A 12,500-nucleotide genomic window follows, 5' to 3' on the forward strand; every position below is an offset into this window, starting at 1 on the left:
GCTAAGAAGGACTACACCACAATTTTTCTTTCAAACAACATAAATCTCGCATTTCTCATTCTGTTTGTTGCTACTCTTCATCTTCGTGTGATCCTGAGGTTTAGTTCGATAAGGCTGGAAAAGCAAAGGACTACACCACAATTTTTCTTTCAAACAACATAAATCTCGCAGGAAGCTGTGTTTCATTTCTCTGTTTATTGTTACCCTTTATCGTCGTGTGAATCTGAATAAACTGGTTCGATAAGGAAGGAAAGCAAAGAACTACATAAGGAAGGAAAGCAAAGAGCTACATACCACTTTCTTCCAAATAACGCAAGTCAAAGGAAACTGTATCTCGATTTGTTTGTTGTTCCTCGCCGTGTGATCCTGAGGTAAAGCTGGCTGGATAGGACAAGTAAGGCTAAGGAGGCCGTGAGATAAGAAGACTTTACTTCCTATCAACAATACATTTTTCTCCTACGATACAAAGAATTGACAAAGAAAACAATGCACGTGTTTGTACAGACGTCAAGAGCAGTGTATATGTACATAAACATTTTCTTCCTCTCATCGCTTCCCCATATCGTTACTATGTCACATGTTGAATAAAAGAAATAAAAAAAAAAAGTATTTATTGATACATGTTAAGTTGTTTTTTAGTGTAAAGATGTTACTATATGATTACTATTAAAAAAAAAAAAGACGTTACATTTAACATTATCATTATTGCTGTACCGGTGTCAAGTATATTTATTATTAGCATTATGATGACGATTCCCCCAAGAAGACTTAAAATGTTTAACACCACGTCCCCTTGTTCACTGCCGCGGACACTGAACTATGTATATATATTACCAAGCTGTACTGTACATACCGACGCGTGTTTGTGTGTGTGCGTGTGCGCGCGTGCGTGTGGCCGTGAGCACACACCCATGCGCATACAGGCACACCTTTGTTTTTTTCCATCAATGTTACAAATCCCTTTCTAACCAAAGAGTGTAGTATCCAGTACCTCGTCTGCCTCCCATAAGGTGTTTGTTTAGCTGACGGCGGGGCGAGGACGGCGCAGCGGAGAGGAAAGTCACGCTACATGTTCTAAAGCTTTAAGACTCCCTTACAGACTGGTCACGCTCTCTTGCAGTTAAGATACAAGTACTGATAGCCAGGCCTTCTGTTCTCAGTGAAGTAAGGAAAGATTGTGAGATTATCGATTATAATTTTTGTTGTTTCAAGTTAATCTATTCAGTATGGGAAGGAAATACACACACACACACACACACACACACACACACACACACACACAGTAGTAGCAGTAGTATTTCATCAACTACCAGTCTTATAATCCAAAACACGCAAAAATTTAAATATTTCCATATTAACAAAGTGCTGCAGTCCAAAAAACAGAATTCGCATATCACGAAGAACAGTCAACAAAACATTTCCATCACCTAAAATTAAAAAAAAAAAAAAATCACACATCTCAATAAAAAAGAGAGAAAACAGTAAGATGAATAACTAAAGACACTAAAAATGAACACTAAGGTAACCAGTAAAAATAAATACATAAAATAAAAGAACTACAAGCCATACACAGCACACTCGTATATACAATGTTTCCTTCCCCCTCTCGTTCTCGACGCCTCACGCACCCACCAGACTAATCATTGCACAGAGTACGGCACCTGTTCTGACTTAATGAATACCTCTTCGCCGCCACCGTCCCTTCGCCTCGCCTCTCCTTCCACATACCCGTCTGTGATCTTACCTCCATTACATTAAAATATTACTACTACTAATATTATCCCTTTTATCATTATTATCATTATTATTATTATTATTATTATTATTATTACTGATAGCCTCGAGTGGAGTTTCCTCATCCCATTGCTCAATAATATTTCCCCTTCTTCCTCTCCTCCTCTTTTTCCTCCTCCTCCTCCTCCTCCTCCTCCTCCTCCTCCTCCTCCTCCTTCCCTTGTGCTTTTTTTTTTTTTTGCGTTCCTAAGCGTTCGCTCTTCCTCTTTTCTCCTTCACTACTACCACCTCTCTCTCTCTCTCTCCTCTTTCTTTTCGTTTTCCTCTTCCTCCTCCTCCTTCTCCTCTCACCTGCTCCTCACCTTCGTTCCCAGAGATAATTAAGAAGATGCTGTCTCCCTTCAGTGGCATTTCTTATTCATCCTCATTAATTATTCATGCCACTGAAGGATCGGATGTCACTCCCTCGATGAATGAACTAACGCTATTATTATTATTATTATTATTAATTAATTATTATTATTATTATTATTATTATTATTATTATTATTATTATCATTAGTGTCTATTTACCGAGGCAATATATATTATAATGATCCGTGCTGTTGTATTCTTGCTTTATAATATATACATATATACTATACCTGTAATAATATACCTATATATATAATTATACCTCATATAGAAATGTATTATTGATGTTACTTCTCGAATTATAAATCATTTCAATGTGGGACTTTTGATTTTTTTTCTTTTTGTACACTTTTCACCTTACTGGTTGTTGTTATTAATATTAAGGACTGCTGTTTGGTACGGTTTGACGCACGCTCGCGCGCATACACACACACACACACACGCGCGCGCACGCACACACACACACACACACACACACACACATGACGGATAAGTAAACAAGGAAACACGCAAGAGACACCGCATTGAACACACACACACACACACACACACACACACACACACACACACACACACACACACACACAAGGAATAAAGAACTCAAGCATTCAAGCATACAGGAAAAGTAACACACACACACACACACACACACACACACACACACACACACACACACACACACACACACACACACACACACACACAAACACACACACAAGGAATAAAGAACTCAAGCATTCAAGCATACAGGAAAAGTAACACACACACACACACACACACACACACACACACACACACACACACACACACACACACACACACACACACACACACACACACACAACACACACACACACACACACACACACACACAAAGTAAGTAGTTAACCATCGATCCTGAAGCACCTGCACCTCAGTAACTCCCCTCACGCTTTCTAGTCACGCAACAGGTGCAAGTTATAGTACATGCCGCCACCTACTTATGCTCACTTGCACTGCTCACCTGTACCTGTCCTTCCTACCTGGTCTTCATACCTGGTCTCCCTCTCCCACCTTTGTCCTCCATAGGTACCTCATTCTTGTGTGTCAATGGGTTCACTGTTCTCTCTACTTTTGTGTTTTCTATCATTCTTTCACGTCATGCCATTATTCGTTCATTTTTGCTTCTTATTACTTCTCTCTTATTACCCTTATCAACGTTTTTATTTCCTCTTTCACCTCCTTCCTTTTCTTTCTATATATACATGTTTCTCTATATTCATCTACTCTCTAATTTTTAAACTTCACTAAATGATTCACGACCGTAATCAAAAACAGCTTTTATTTTTTCCTTTTAACCTACGTACCTCGCTCTCATCTCCTTTCCTTTTCACATCTAGCTTTATCTTTAAAATTATCCTGTGTCTAAATGGAAACCCAAACTAAATTATTCTGGACTATAACAAAAATCAAGGGTCTAATTTTCCCTTTTAATCTACGTAGGTACCACACCGCTCTCATCTCCCCAATTTTTGTTTAATTTAACACTGGATCATCAAGTCAACCTCTCCCTTCCACTCTCAAGCTGCGAGGAACAACCGCCCTTACGAGTCGCTGAATAAAAGCTACAGTTTCTCACACCACAAAGTTCCCCAGAGAATGGTTTGTTTAATAATATGCAAGCCTTTAAATCCTCGTCTTTTTTCGTCTCTCTGTTCATCCCATCCTCCTCTCAACCCCACCCATCCAGCCTACCATGCCAACTAAGCCAGCCACGACGCCCGTTATATGTTCAAAGTACAGACTTGTGACACCAAAAACACTGCCACCATCTCCTCGTCCTCCTCTTCCTTCTCCTCCTTCTACTCCTATTTCTCTCCAAACGTTACATCGACTTACATAGAGTTACATACTAGATCCTCGTCGATTTTTTTTTCCTTTTCTTCCTCCTCCTCCTCTCCTTAAGTTACATTGAGTTATATCATCACAAAGATCTTCGTCCTCCTCCTCCTCCTTCTCCTCCTCCTCCTCCTCCTCTTGCTCTCCTTACGTTACATACAGTTACATAGTTTCTCGTCCTTCTCTTAATTTTCCTCTTCCCTATCCTCCTCCTCCTCTTTCTCTCCTCAATAGAGCTACTTAGATACATAGGCCATAACAGACCTTGCCTTAGGACTACTGAGAAACTAAGCAGAAGAAAAGGACAACACAGCGGAAGACTTTCTCCATACTCGGGGCCAAGGGCGTGAGTGTTGATAGCTGGCAACCTTTCAATGAATAGTTAAGGGAAAAGAATGAGTGAAGGAGTATATTTAGGGAGAGTAAAGATGGATGAAAATTGTTAGAAGTGAGGGTCATGTTGTAAAAGAAATAACTGAAAGAATGGATGGTAAGAAAATGGGAAACTTTGTAATGTAAAGAAGAATAGGAGGATCTATGGAAGGGGAAATAAAAGCCAGTAGATTTACAGTAATGGCAGAAAGGATGACTGAGAAGAATACCTATAAGAGATGAGAACAAAGGTGAATAAAATATGGTAATGGAAATAAGGGTGAAGGAAATTACAATAGGAGAGAAAAATGAAGGTGAAGAAAAAAAAAAAACATGGCAAGGAAAACAATGAAGAGGAAAAAATAAGACAGGGGAAAACTGCAGTAAAAGAAATAGATATTGGGGAAATAAAAAAAAAGTAAGGAAATATAAACACGGTAATAAAGACCAAAGAAATTGAAGATATACATAATAAAAACAAGTAGACTGAAATACGAATAAAGATGAGAAAAAAACGTCAAAAAGAGAATTATGGGTAACATTTCCTCCTCCTCCTCCTCCTCCTCCTCCTCCTCCTCCTCCTCCTCCTCCTCCTCCTCCTCCTCCTCCTCCTCCTCCTCCTCCTCCTCCTCCTCCTCCTCCTCCTCCTCCTCCTCTTTCAATGGAGACATAAAATCCGTTCCCTAGAATAAGTCAAGCGGGGCACAGTAAACAACCCTCGCATCAACATCTTAAGCAGGCGGTGGTGGTGGTGGTGGTGGTGGTGGTGGTGGTGGTGGTGATGGTGGCGGCGGCGTTGGAGGTGGCGGTGTACTTTCGATCCCGCTACCAAGAGAGAGAGAGAGAGAGAGAAGAGAGAGAGAGAGAGAGAGAGAGAGAGAGAGAGAGATACCAGCCACCACCAGCCAGACAGCCTTCGAGGGACGGGCGTGTGGGTGGGCAGTGAGTGGGGAGGTAGGTGGATTTTTAGATGGGTGGATGGGGAGGTAAGTGGCTGGATGGATGGGTAAATGGGTAGGCTGATAGAGGGGTGGCTGGGGAGATGGGGAGAGAGGTGGCTGGGTGGGTGGATGGGTGGCTGGAAGGGTGGATGGACGGGTGGAAAAGCCCGAGGGATGATCTGGGATGGACAAGAGCAATGACAGGGAGGCGGAATGGAATACCTTACTGAAGAGGAGAAAAAAAATGAAGGTGGAAAAGAGAGAAGAGAGGAGAGGAGTGGATGAGAAGCAGCATAACAGGAGATGGAAGAGGACGATTAAGAGTGTGGGAAAGAAATGAGAGGAGGAGAAGTTAAGGGAAAGAGATAAGAAGGAAACAAGTAAGAAAAATATGAGTGATTGGAAGACACGAATGGGAAGGAAGAAGAGGACAAAGGAGACAAGGGGGAATAAAGAAGAATGGGAAATGAAGAAAGGGAGGAAAAGGGAGGAAGAGGAAGATACTGAAGGAGAGAGGTGAGATAAGGTGTCTGGGAGGGAAGGAAGAAGGGAGAGAGACCAGTGGACTGATAATGGAGGAAGAAAGGTAGGGAGGAAAGGAGGGGGAAGGTGAGGGAGGAAGAAAAAAAAGGAAAGAAAATAATTAATTCTTTTGTCATAGTTATTCCTTAAGGGAGAAAGAACGGGAGATTTGATTGACTGATTAAGCGACAATTCTCCTCCTCCTTTTCCTCCTGCTCCTGCTCCTCCTCCTCCTCCTCCTCCTCCTCCTCCTCCTCCTCCTCCTCCTCCTCCTCCTCCTCTGTGATGTATTTTTTATGCATATCTATGTGTCCTCGGGCTCAGTAGATTTAGGGGAACGGAGAGATGGGAGGAATAAAGCTGCTCTCCTCCTCCTCCTCCTCCTCCTCCTCCTCCTCCTCCTCCTCCTCCTCCTCCTCCTCCTCCTCCTCCTCCTCCTCCTCCTCCTCCTCTTCGTTCCCACCGACCCGTGTTTCTGTCCTTCATTCCCTCCCTTCCTTGCTTTCTTGCTTCTTCCTCACTCCCTCTTTCCTCCTTCCTCCTGTTTCTCTCATCCTTTACCTTTTCGTTCTCGTCTTTCACTCCTTCCTTCTTTACTTACTTTCTTCCTTCTTTCCTTCCTCACTTCCTCTTTCCTCCTTCCTCCTCCTCCTTCTCTTATCCTGCCCGCCTCCCCACCTGTCACCTCGCTTGTCACTACCTGCTTGTCGCTGTCCTACCTACACACTCCTCTGTGGGATGCTTAGCTCGCTCGCTCTCTCTCTCTCTCTCTCTCTCTCTCTCTCTCTCTCTCTCTCTCTCTCTCTCTCTCTCTCTCTCTCTCTCCTCTGGTTAACCTACCAAACATAAATACATAAATAAAATGTATAAATAAGTCCTGCAGAGTTAAAAAATTAATCTTGTTCTTGTTGTTCGTTAGCATTGTAATGTTGTTGTTGTTGTTTTATTATTGTTCGTAACATTTATTTCATTTAACCTTAAGCCTCTTTTTTTCTGCCTCTCCTTTGAACTCTTCTCGCGTAAAAATATTCAATAAAATCTTCTCCCCCCCCCCCAGTGAGTATGATTGAGTGTTTCCATTACATATACGAGTATATGCCTAGAAAATTAGTGATTATTTGTTTGTTAATGCTATGGTCGTCCTTGGTTGTTAGTAACAGTACTTTAGTGGAGAGAGAGAGAGAGAGAGAGAGAGAGAGAGAGAGAGAGAGAGAGAGAGAGAGAGAGAGAGAGAGAGAGAGAGAGAGAGAGAGAGAGAGAGAGAGAGAGAGGTGATTAAACTCGCTTTCTACTCGTACAAGAATAATAGAGAATAGATTAAAATGACTGTCTCTTCCATGTAAGTAAAATATGAAAGTAGATAAAACTTGCCTTCTTATGCTACAGAAATAAGAAAGAATGGTCGATTACAATTGTCTCTTTACGCCACAGAATTATTTAAGGAAGCGCAATGCATGGATAAGTGTTGTGAAAAGTTGTGATCGATTAGGAAAATATTATTTAGTAATGAAAAAAAGGTAATGTTATTAGAACACACAGGTGGAATTTGTTGCTCTTCGTGTTTACCTGTTCTGTGTGGATGACTGTGTGTGTGTGTGTGTGTGTGTGTTGTGTGTGTGTGTGGTGTGTGTGTGGGTGTGTGTGTGTGTGTGTGTGTGTGTGTGTGTGTGTGTGTGTGTGTGTGTGTGTGTGTGTGTGTACCTAATTAGATATGCCTGTACATATTAGTGACTACCTGAGTGGATAACTGTGTGAATGTCGATGTCTAAGTGATACACATGGATACTTGAGTGGACATGTGTGTGGATACTTGAGTGGACTTGTGTGGATACCTGAGTGGATATCTATATGGATAACTGTATGGATATTTGTGGATGCCTGTGTGGATTCCTGCGTGCATACCTGAGTGGATACATGTGTGGATATTTGTGTGGATACCTGTGTGGGCACTAGTGTGGATAGCTGACAGAATATATGAATGTACACCAGTAAGTGGCACATCTATTTGTATGTGTGGATAAATATATAAATACTTAAGTGGATACATAAGTGGATATGTGTGGATACTTCAGCGGATACGTGTAGATTTTGATGTGGACGTGTGCAGATACAAGTGTGGATATAGTGTATGTGTGGATATCAATGTGGATATTAGTGTGGATACCCTCGTGCGGCTCACCTGCGCAACACCTCAGCACGAAACAGGAAGCGGGGAGTGAGTGGACGCTTGTACCCATTATATATTCATTTTGTTCATTCTGGTACAACAAAAGTCAGGTGTGGGAGTGTAGTTATTATTCATTTTGTTCTTTCAGCTTCAGTTATAAAAAAAAAAAAGTGTGGGGGGGGGACTGGTTTATTATTTTATTTATTTAATTTGTTCAATCCTTTCTAGCTGCCACAAAGGTGAAAAGGTGCAACGTATTGTGAATAATGCGTGAAGATTGAGTGATTATGAAGAATTGTCTGACAGAGCATTAAGGGCATTTGAATTTATAACAGCAACAGCAACAACAACAACAACAACAACAACAACAACAACAACAACAACAACAACAGACTTCCGACACTTGATTTTCGAGTTTTCTTCTTCTCTTATTTACTTTTTTGGACTATTTTCCTTAGAGACTGGTACCTACAGTGGACTTTTTATTTATTTATTTATTTTTTGCTATTTTTGCCATTTTTGTTGCTCCTGGCCAGAATCCATCTTATATAAAAGCAACAAAAAAAACAAAAACAAAGCTAAAAACAACAACAACAGCAACAACAACCAACGAAACAACTATAAACAAACACAAACGAACAAATAAAAAAACAAGTCGCAATATTCAGCCACAAAAAACAAGGAAGCAGGGAGGGAAGGTTGGCAGACTGCGGGAAAGGTTACCTGGTGTGTTAGTTAATTAACCATCAGGTAACACTGTACACGTCACCTGAAGCACTGCGTAGGTCTTGTCTCTATGTTCACTGTCAAGGAGTGTGGCGCAGTCAATCCCCCACCTAAGGACACTCTTAATATGGCAACACTCATTAGGCAGCACTGGGTAAGACTTCCACTAGGTAATGTTTCCACTTGCCAGCTGGTCAACGTATCCTCATTTGCTTTAAAACGTGTGATAAATTGACTTTGTGTTCTTCCCTCCCCGCCCAAAAGATACGATACAGGATACCATTCTTTCAGCTCCTCATTTCAATTTATTTATTTTTTTTCATCCTCTTTCTATCCTTGCATCATACTTCATATTGTACCTTTACCTCTGTACCTTTACTCTTCCTTTCCTTTATATTCCTACCACAAGAAAGAAAAAAAAAACTTATGCGATACTAGATACCTCTATTTCATCTCTTCATTTCATTCAGTTAGGTTATTCTCCAGTCATTCTTACATTACCCACCATTATGTATCGTTATTCCAATTTTCTATCTACCTACCGACGCCTTACTTCCTCTCTTTCTTTCCTTAATCCACTGTCTTTCCTTCACTCATAAAGAACAACAAGAGACTGCAGCAAGCAAAACTTCCAGCTCTCCCTCCCTCAAGAATTATCAGTTATTTCCACACCTGGCATTGTTTATACTCATGGTGCAGCGGGTGAGGTTACTGGGCAAGAGGAAAGGAAGGAGGAGGAGGAGGAGGAGGGCGGGTGAGGTGCGTTATGGACCTAATACTGGCTAATGGGGTCGCTAATTAATGACCAGACACGGGGAAAGGATAGGAGGAGGAGGAGGAGGAGGAGGGCGGGGCACGTTAAGTCAACACTAAACAGATGATATACTAACCTACATACAAAATTTTAAGGGTAATTTTTTCTGATCTCCCTAAAACACCAAGTGACTGAACAGCAGCTTATGAAAACAACTTAAAAGAAAAAAAATTCGAAAGTCCTCCTTCAGTAGAGCCCGAAAACCAAGGTAAACGTGTTCAAATGCACCTAATACTTTATCTTTATAGGTATTCAACTCAAGATGTAGCTGAAAGTTGTGTTAATGGTGCTACAGTAGAGGTCAGATGGCGCCACCTGAGCTTACGTAAAAGAGCGCTACCTGACAAGAGACGGTTCACAGTTTAGTAAGGTTACCTGTTGCAGGGCGGGGCTAATCAATATACACAGGCGCGATACCAAGTGACGTCTAGCTTATATATATTTATTCACCTTGTACATTTCCTGAAAGGTTTAAAAATATAGGAACGAGAGGAATTTCGTTTATTTATTCTCTTTAATGATTCCTTCTGCATTAGTCACTTGCTTGGTTGATTGGTCGTTTTTTTTTTTTTATTTATACACGTATTTAATTATCCCGGTTAGTTTATATATTCATTCGTATATGATCTGTTAATTCATTTACGCATTTATATTTATCTCATTTTCTTTCTTTATCGATGTCTTCTGCAGTACGAGGGGCGCGCAGCTACGAGTATAGTTGAACACATCAGAAATGTACGTAACCATGAAAAAAATCAAACATGACTGAGAGGTAATAATAATAATAAAAAAAAAACTTACATTCCGTCGATTATCTTCTCGCAACGTGATCCATATTTCGTCTCTCACCTGAAAGAGGGAAGGAAAAAAATAGTAAATTAATCAAACTTAATACCATAACGTATAATTATAACATCAACAACAATAATAATAATAATAATAATAATAATAATAATAATAATAATTCCGCTATAATGAAGCATCCGGAGAAATGATTGGCGTGCACGAGAATAATGAGACTACACTTACAAACGATAATCAGTCTACGTGGCGCACTTGTAAGCATTAATGAGGCTCCAGAGAGAGAGAGAGAGAGAGAGAGAGAGAGAGAGAGAGAGAGAGAGAGAGAGAGAGAGAGAGAGAGAGAGAGAGAGAGAGAGAGAGAGAATGAGCAAGAGAGATTCGAATTCCAATAATAAAAACTCTAGACACACACACACACACACACACACACACACACACACACACACACACACACACACACAAAGGCAAGGACGAAGGAGGAAAAGAAAAAAAAAACACGATGGTGAAGATTAGATGAAGAAGGGAGAGTGGATGCTAAGATGGGAGAGAATGAGAGAAGAGGAAGGAATGGGAATAAAGTAGGCTAAGGGAAAGGAATGGTAAAGGAAGGAAGAGGGAGGAGGAGGAATGGAAGGAATGAGTAAGGATGGAGGGAAAAACAATGCGAAAGGAAGGGAAACAATAGAGAGAAAAGGACGAAAAATAAAAAAAAAAAAAGGAGAAGGAAAGAAAAAACCAAATGGAAGGAGGAAGGAAACTAATGAAAGGACAAAGTAAAAGAAAAACTACAAGGAAAGAGAAGAGAAAGAGGAAAAAGCAGGTCAAGACAGCAGGAGAAATGAAAAGGGAAACCGACCAAGGGCAACAGAAAAACCTTTAGACTAACAAGAGCTGAGTCAGATGGAATTCGATTAAATCATAGAGTGGTGGCTTGTGTGCGGGGAGCAGGTACGCCCCGGAGAGAGGCAGAAGAGGACAAGATTACATACCGTAGTACAGACCACACCAGCACAGCACAGCATATCTGCCTATATTCTCTATCATCAGAACTCCTTTCAAAGACCACTCACATTTTTAGTAAACGTCTCAAGGATTTTTTTCTCTCTCTCGCTCTCTCTCTCTCTCTCTCTCTCTCTCTCTCTCTCTCTCTCTCTCTCTCTCTCTCTCTCCACTGATTATGTAGAATACTTGTTAAACTATCACTAGAATCATGAAAACTATCCTAGAAAACACTATGGAGGTATTAAAGCACTGGAAAAAACTCTAGAAATCTTTAAACTATCACTGGAACCATGAAAACATTATGAAAAACACCCGGAAAACCGTTAAAATATCACTGGAATTATGAAAACTCTCTGGAAAAACTAGAAAACTATCACTGGAATCTAGAAAACAGCCTAAGAAACACTGAAAAACTACGTGAAAATTAAAAAAAAATATAACTTTCCACTACAGACTGTTCAAAGATGTCGGGATGAGAGTGTCGAAATGTTTAAGAACTCAAGCCATTACAGAATGAAAGCCTCCCACAGACGTATACAAGAAGATAAACAATGTAGCGCAATAAATGGAAGGACAGGGCAGGGTGGAATGATGTATATACTCGTACTTTGAAACTATTGTGTTGAAAATAGTTATGCCATGATTCAACTGCAGCATAAAGGCTCACCTCCAACCTATCTACTGCATTTGTCCCTGTGTGTCTGTTACCTGCCTATTCTGAGCCACGTCCAGAAAAACACTATGACGTCATTCAGTTCTCTGTGCTATTCTCTTACCGCTTCACTTTCCGTGTTTCGTCATTGCTACATTTCACCAGTTCACAAAGCAGAGGCAAATGAAGAAAATAATGGATCTAGCTCCCTTCTTTCTTTCTCTCTTCCTTTTTTTTTCCCAGGGGGGAGCAGAAATAATAACTGACGTTCCCCTCTTCCTATTTTTCCGTGCCAATGTCCGGGATCCACAACGTAAAACTAAAAAGAAATAAATAAATCAATACATAAACGGCTTCTTTCTCCTATAATCACCCACTACTACAAAACCATCCAACAGGAGGACGCGTAGTGAGCTGCGATACACTAATAAAACGCAGCAAATGGACACGTAACAAGAGGAACACGTGCACATA

At 40.7% G+C, this 12,500-nt stretch overlaps 1 long non-coding RNA gene across 1 annotated transcript in view; it reads right to left on the bottom strand.

Moving 5' to 3' along the window:
* Positions 1 to 10,236: 10,236 nt before the first annotated feature.
* LOC135100076 (uncharacterized) overlaps positions 10,237 to 12,500 on the bottom strand; it is a 27,562-nt gene continuing 25,298 nt past the window's right edge. Inside the window, exon 3 of the long non-coding RNA XR_010268521.1 lies at positions 10,237 to 10,417. This is a non-coding gene — a long non-coding RNA (uncharacterized LOC135100076). The remainder of the gene's footprint in view (positions 10,418 to 12,500) is intronic.

The sequence above is a fragment of the Scylla paramamosain genome, chromosome 4, assembly GCF_035594125.1.
Source record: "Scylla paramamosain isolate STU-SP2022 chromosome 4, ASM3559412v1, whole genome shotgun sequence".
NCBI classification, from domain to species: domain Eukaryota; kingdom Metazoa; phylum Arthropoda; class Malacostraca; order Decapoda; family Portunidae; genus Scylla; species Scylla paramamosain.